Source organism: Engraulis encrasicolus, chromosome 21 (assembly GCF_034702125.1).
Source record: "Engraulis encrasicolus isolate BLACKSEA-1 chromosome 21, IST_EnEncr_1.0, whole genome shotgun sequence".
NCBI classification, from domain to species: Eukaryota; Metazoa; Chordata; class Actinopteri; order Clupeiformes; family Engraulidae; genus Engraulis; species Engraulis encrasicolus.
Window position 1 is genome coordinate 38015387 of NC_085877.1, and position 5863 is coordinate 38021249.

Below are 5863 nucleotides of genomic sequence, written 5' to 3' on the forward strand. Positions count from 1 at the left end.
GTCATCATCACCATGCCAACGAGAGGATGTGGAAACACAACTGGACATGAGGAGCCTTCTCTCTTCATACCACAACAGCCATGTCTGTGAAAGAGTTCTAGCTTCACCACAAACACAAGGCCGGGAAATGTATTTAGCCACTGTATCAAGCACACCAAAAGCTTTTGAGATGAATTTAAGAAGACGTACAACACACAGCTAAAAAAGAGAGAAAACACGGCAACAGTTTTTACGCTGAAGGTAGCCCTCTTTGCGCAGATGGGGTCGCCGGCGGGCCTATTCACTATTTGTTGAAAATACTCAACTACATCATCATAACAACATTGCTATGACATCACCGAGAGCCTTAACTAACAGGTACAGTAGATGGCGGGTTCGAATCCCAGAGTAGCAGGATCGTCTTGGTTACAAAGACATTGACCATAGTGACCATAATGTAAGCAGCAGGTTTACATCATTTTCACAGAACAAATAAAAATATTGATTTAAAGGATTTCTTGCTCATATATCAATTACTAGCTGATGTTCAGAATCCAACACTATACATACTACATAAGGATGTGAATTATCTTTCCAATGAATTGGGATCTCACACACACACACACACACTAGAGCTGGGCGGTATACCGTTAAGAAAACGTGATCTCGGTTCACACATACACAAGGTTCACATTTTGACGTTTTGTTTTGTTTTGTTTTGTTTTGTTTTGTTCTATCATGAGCCGCATAGCCTACCTCAATGTATTTAGCCACTGTATTATGCACGCCAACAGTTTTTGAGATGAAGGTAGCCCTATTTGCGCAGATGGGGGTTGCCGTTTCACTATTTGTTGAAAATACTCAACTATTACATTCTAACAACATTGCTATGCCATTACAGAGAGCCTTAACTAACAGATTAAGACATAGCCAGTACAGTTTTGGTGACAGAGTTCAGAGTTCGGTATAGTAGAATGTTAGTAAAACCTTCCTCCCAAAGGCTCATACAGTAGCCTATCGGTAGCACTGAGCTATCGGTCTGGACCTTAAGTGCAGCGGTACAGTTCTGAGCCTCCCCCACACACACAAATACACACACACACACACACACACACACACACACACACACACACACACACACACACACACACACACACACACACACACACACACACACACACACACACACACATAGACAGCGGGGATGTGAATTGCCTCGTCCGAACAGCAGGGATCATAACACTAGATTAACTGAGTCTTCCAAAACCCACCCATCCATCGAGACCCTGTGTAGCAGCCCTTTGGCACACACACACACACACACACACACACACACACACACACACACACACACACACACACACACACACACACACACACACACACACACACACACACACACACACAAGAGAGAGAGAGAGAGAGAGAGACACACACACACACACACACACACACACACACACACACACACACAGCCCAATGGAGCATGTAAGGGCAGGGCGGGATGTGTGTGTGCCCCCCCCCCCCCCTCTCTCTCTCTCCTCCCACCCTCGCTGTTGACTCAATTAGCCTTGGACAGACATGTCCGACACGCAACCTCTCCCTCTCACACACACACACACACACACACACACACACACACACACACACACACACACACACACACACACACACACACACACACACACACACACACACCACTTCTTAGCATCTTGTCCAAGTGCACTGACACACAGATACACACACGTGCACGCGCGCACACACACTCACACTCACACACACACACTACACATTGCTCATAGCCTTTTGTCAAGTACATGGCAGGTTCAATGGCTCTACAAGGTCAGACGAGTCCTACCAGGGGTTAACAGGGTCGAATCAAATACTACTTTGGCAATGCCTCCATTGATCCCATGACACTTAAACACTGCTGAGTGTCCCACACCGCTGACACCATCACAGGCAGGAGGGGGGGTGGGGGGTAGGACCAGACCTATGGCTTTTACAATGGGCTTAAATAATTGATGAGTGGGTGGTGAAGTGTGTGTGTGTGTGTGTGTGTGTGTGTGTGTGTGTGTGTGTGTGTGTGTGTGTGTGTGTGTGTGTGTGTGTGTGTGTGTGTGTGTGTGTGTGTGTGTATGTGTGTATGTGTGTGTGTGTGTGTGTGTGAGTGTGCGCACTATGCGAATGTGCAGACATGCACTTTATTGTGTGAGGGCAAATTTGCATGTTTTCATAGAGCTGTACTGCCCTAAAGGCAAAGTGCAGTAGCCTAACTACGCCAACATTGGAAATGAGAAGGATGCCTTTCATAGCCTTGGTATTAGGTTGGACATTGTAGTTACTGCACATTTGACATAGCAATAGGGCTGCACGATTATGGAAAAAAATCATAATCACGATTGTTTTGGTCAAAATCGTTATCACGATTATTAATCAAGATAATTGATTTTTTGCTGAATTTTCTTTGATGAAATACAACCAAAAATGAATTACATAGGGGATGAGCAAAACATAATGAATGGTAATAATTATGTAAAAGGCAATAGCATGAAACTTAGGTGGACAGATTTCTGTCCAGAAACACCAGCCTGTCAGTATGTTCTGGCTTCAAGGACGCTCTCAAAAGGTAGGTCACTATTGCCACGATTAAATCACGATTGAAATCACGACTTCGATTTCACGATTTTATCACGATTTTCGATTATTTTCGATTAATTGTGCACATTTGACATAGCAATATCTCTCAAGTGGGACACATGAGCTTACAAAGGATAAAGGAGCTGTAATGAAGACCATTTTCAGTCAGAACACAATTTTGACAAAACGTGTAGTTATTGCATTTTGCCTTTATAGGCTAGTGTACTAGGGGCGTGTGCATAGGGAGAGTGGGTGCTGTTTTGGGAGCATGTCTTGCCCTTTGTTTTGGCGGGTCTTTGTTGCACTGCGAGGGCTCCGGGCGATGGGGGGCACTGGAGCACGAGACTGCCTAAGGGGGAAGCGATGGTAGAGTGGGGGGGGGGGGGTTGGAAGATGGGAAGGGAGTTCACGCCCCTATACACACACACCCCTTTATTTTGGGGGAATGTTTCTATTAGGACTGGCAGTCTGTCATTTTCCATTCCATCATGGTCTCTTTTTGTTATTGAGAAATTGTATGACTACTATTACTGCTTGTAATGTACTATTGTGTTTACTATTACTGCTTCTACTAGGCTACTACTGCTGTTTATAACCAGGCTTTCTTTATGTTTCATTCAATAAAATTAAGTCCAACTAGATAAAATTCTAAATGTTATACGGTTACCACTAGCACTAGTAGAAATACCCATAACAATAATACTACAATAACATTGTATGTGTTTGCTATACAGGACATACGAAATTACAATGTTACTATGGAAGCTAGTAGTGCTACTCTACTAGTTCCAATAGTAACATTGTAATAATGCTATTTCCTGAAGCCTATAGCAAAAACATACAATATAATTGTAGTATAATTGTTATGCGTATTAATTCTACTACTAAAAAACTACTAGGCCTACAGTAATTCACATCATCCACAAAATAATACAATTCTATATAAACTGGTAGGCTACCCAAAAAAACACCTTGATGGCCTACTGGGAAGACTGAAGTGAAACAATTTACAACAACCATACACCGAACATCACATGTTCTAGTCCTGCCATGAATTCAGTCAGATTTTGTAAATAGACTACCACAAGTAGCCTAAAACAACGCATGAATTAGTGGCCCATGAACCCGTTGAACTTCCATTAAAACCGCAAGAAACAACAGCGATTGACAGCTGCACGTGTAAACAAACGACGGACTTTATCGCACGAGGATACTAGGTAGGCCCAAAACGCTTCCATTCGAGCATCCACCAGAACGCTCGCCTGCTCTCTCGCTCTACCGCGACCACCAGTCACGGGTAGAGCCTTGCGTTTGTATTGCAACGCTTGTCAAAACCTTCGTCTACCCCACCCGCGAGACACGACGAATGCGAAATGACACAGTCACTGTCAAACAAATCACAGAATTTCTTTTTAACACGAACACGCCTCGTCTCATCTCCCCTCGTCTCATCACACCGGCGCGGTACTTCAATTCATACGCATCAAACACAACTCGTTCACAAGCTAGTGATGGTGATGCACAGAAAATGAGATGACATTCCCTTTACATACGCAGTGACGCCTTTTTCTCCTACCCAAATGCCCACACTGCAGGGTGCTTTAATGTGCGATGCCAATATGTACCCAAACTACAAAACAAGGGAAAAAAACAGCCACATTGTATCTGTTTACTTCTTCCGTCTGCCTGCGAGCAAGCCACACTGACGGCCAGATTATAAAGCGATTTTAGGCTTACCTGTGTTCACAGACGCAGATGTCTCCTTTCTGCGTTTAGTGCGCCGTTAGCTTTAGGTTGAGTTCAACATATCTAAAGGCTCCCAATGCCGAGGACGCGTTCCGAATTAGTCTGAACTAATGGAGATCACATGCACTGGCGCTACGGCCGAAATCCTGAAATCGGTGTCCGCTGGCTATCTCTCTCTCGCATGTGTGTTTCCCTGGCCCACTCGACTCCACAGGCAAGCGAGGGGAGGAGGGAGATGGAGAGAGAGCGAGAGAGCGAGCTGCAACAACGCGGCGTACTGCGCATGCGCCGCTGGGTAGGCTACATCCCAGACCACTGCCCCATCAAGGGAGCAGCAGCGCGCGGAAGAGACGACTGAGGAATTTTCAGAAACTAGGTCGAGGACAAGGACGGCTGTGAACGGGCAGAAACACACCGCATCCACCCAGTTCAGGTACCGACGGTTCGAGTTTACACCCTTTACGGCTATATGGTGTGCGTTTTGTGGACCACTTCGGTTCCTGGAAACCTTCTCTGCTTTATCTCCTGGTACTATTGCGCTCTCTGGCGAGTGGAGAGCTCCATTACACAAACAAGTAGAGGATGCTTTGTCAAGTGTTTGTTTGTTTGTTTGTTTGTTTGTTTATTTATGTATTTATTAATTTATTTATTGTGTTGTATTTTTTATCCAATACAAAGTCAATGCAAAGCATGTGTCATCTTCAGACCAACAAAGAGTAGATTTTACACGCTCATCTGATAGTAGGCCTTGAAACCAAAAGCAAAAAAAAGTGTTTGTAAGACACTTAGCTTCTTGTCCACAGCATGAAAGCAAGCGAATTGACTGAGCAAACAAACGAATTGTGAGTAAGATACTGGCAGTAAATGAGCTGAATAGTAGGCCTATTAGGCCTATCTATTCTGTGACATATCCTTTCATACCCACTATAAGTATTTTCCATATTTCTAGGCAAGAACTTCTCAACTGCAGAAAGTCTTCTTTCCCCTTTCTTCTTCTTCTTCTTCTTCTTCTTCTTTTACCAAGGAATAAAGGAATACTAAAACATGTATCGAAATCCTCACTTTATTCTAAACAAATTAACAATACATAAATATCATACAAATTAAACAAAAAAACAAGACAGGACTACTGTATGTGGATTTAATTCCAACCCTTTTCACACTGAATATACTTTGTCTAGGAGACAGTAGAGTACTTTATGTAGACCTATTGGTACAGATCATTGCCATGTTGTTTTTAGAAAGTCCCGTTCAAACGTTTCCACAACTGTTACAGACCTAATGAAGTATGTGCTTTAACCAGGCTGAAGCATGCAAGAGTATTTATATTAGATAAGATTAGATTAGATTAGATTAGATTAAACTTCTTTAAAATTCTTTATTTTTCTATAGCCTATGTATGTATGTATGTTCTATATGTAGGCCTACTTGATGGCCTACTTGAAAATGGCACAGCTCACCTGTTGTCCTCCTCTTCCACCAGCAGATGGCGTCGTAA

General features: G+C 43.4%; 1 pseudogene; it reads right to left on the minus strand.

The window, feature by feature from the left end:
* Positions 1-4534, minus strand: part of LOC134437192 (actin-binding protein WASF3-like) — a 91945-nt pseudogene extending 87411 nt beyond the window's left edge.
* Between the last annotated feature and the right edge of the window lie 1329 nt (positions 4535-5863).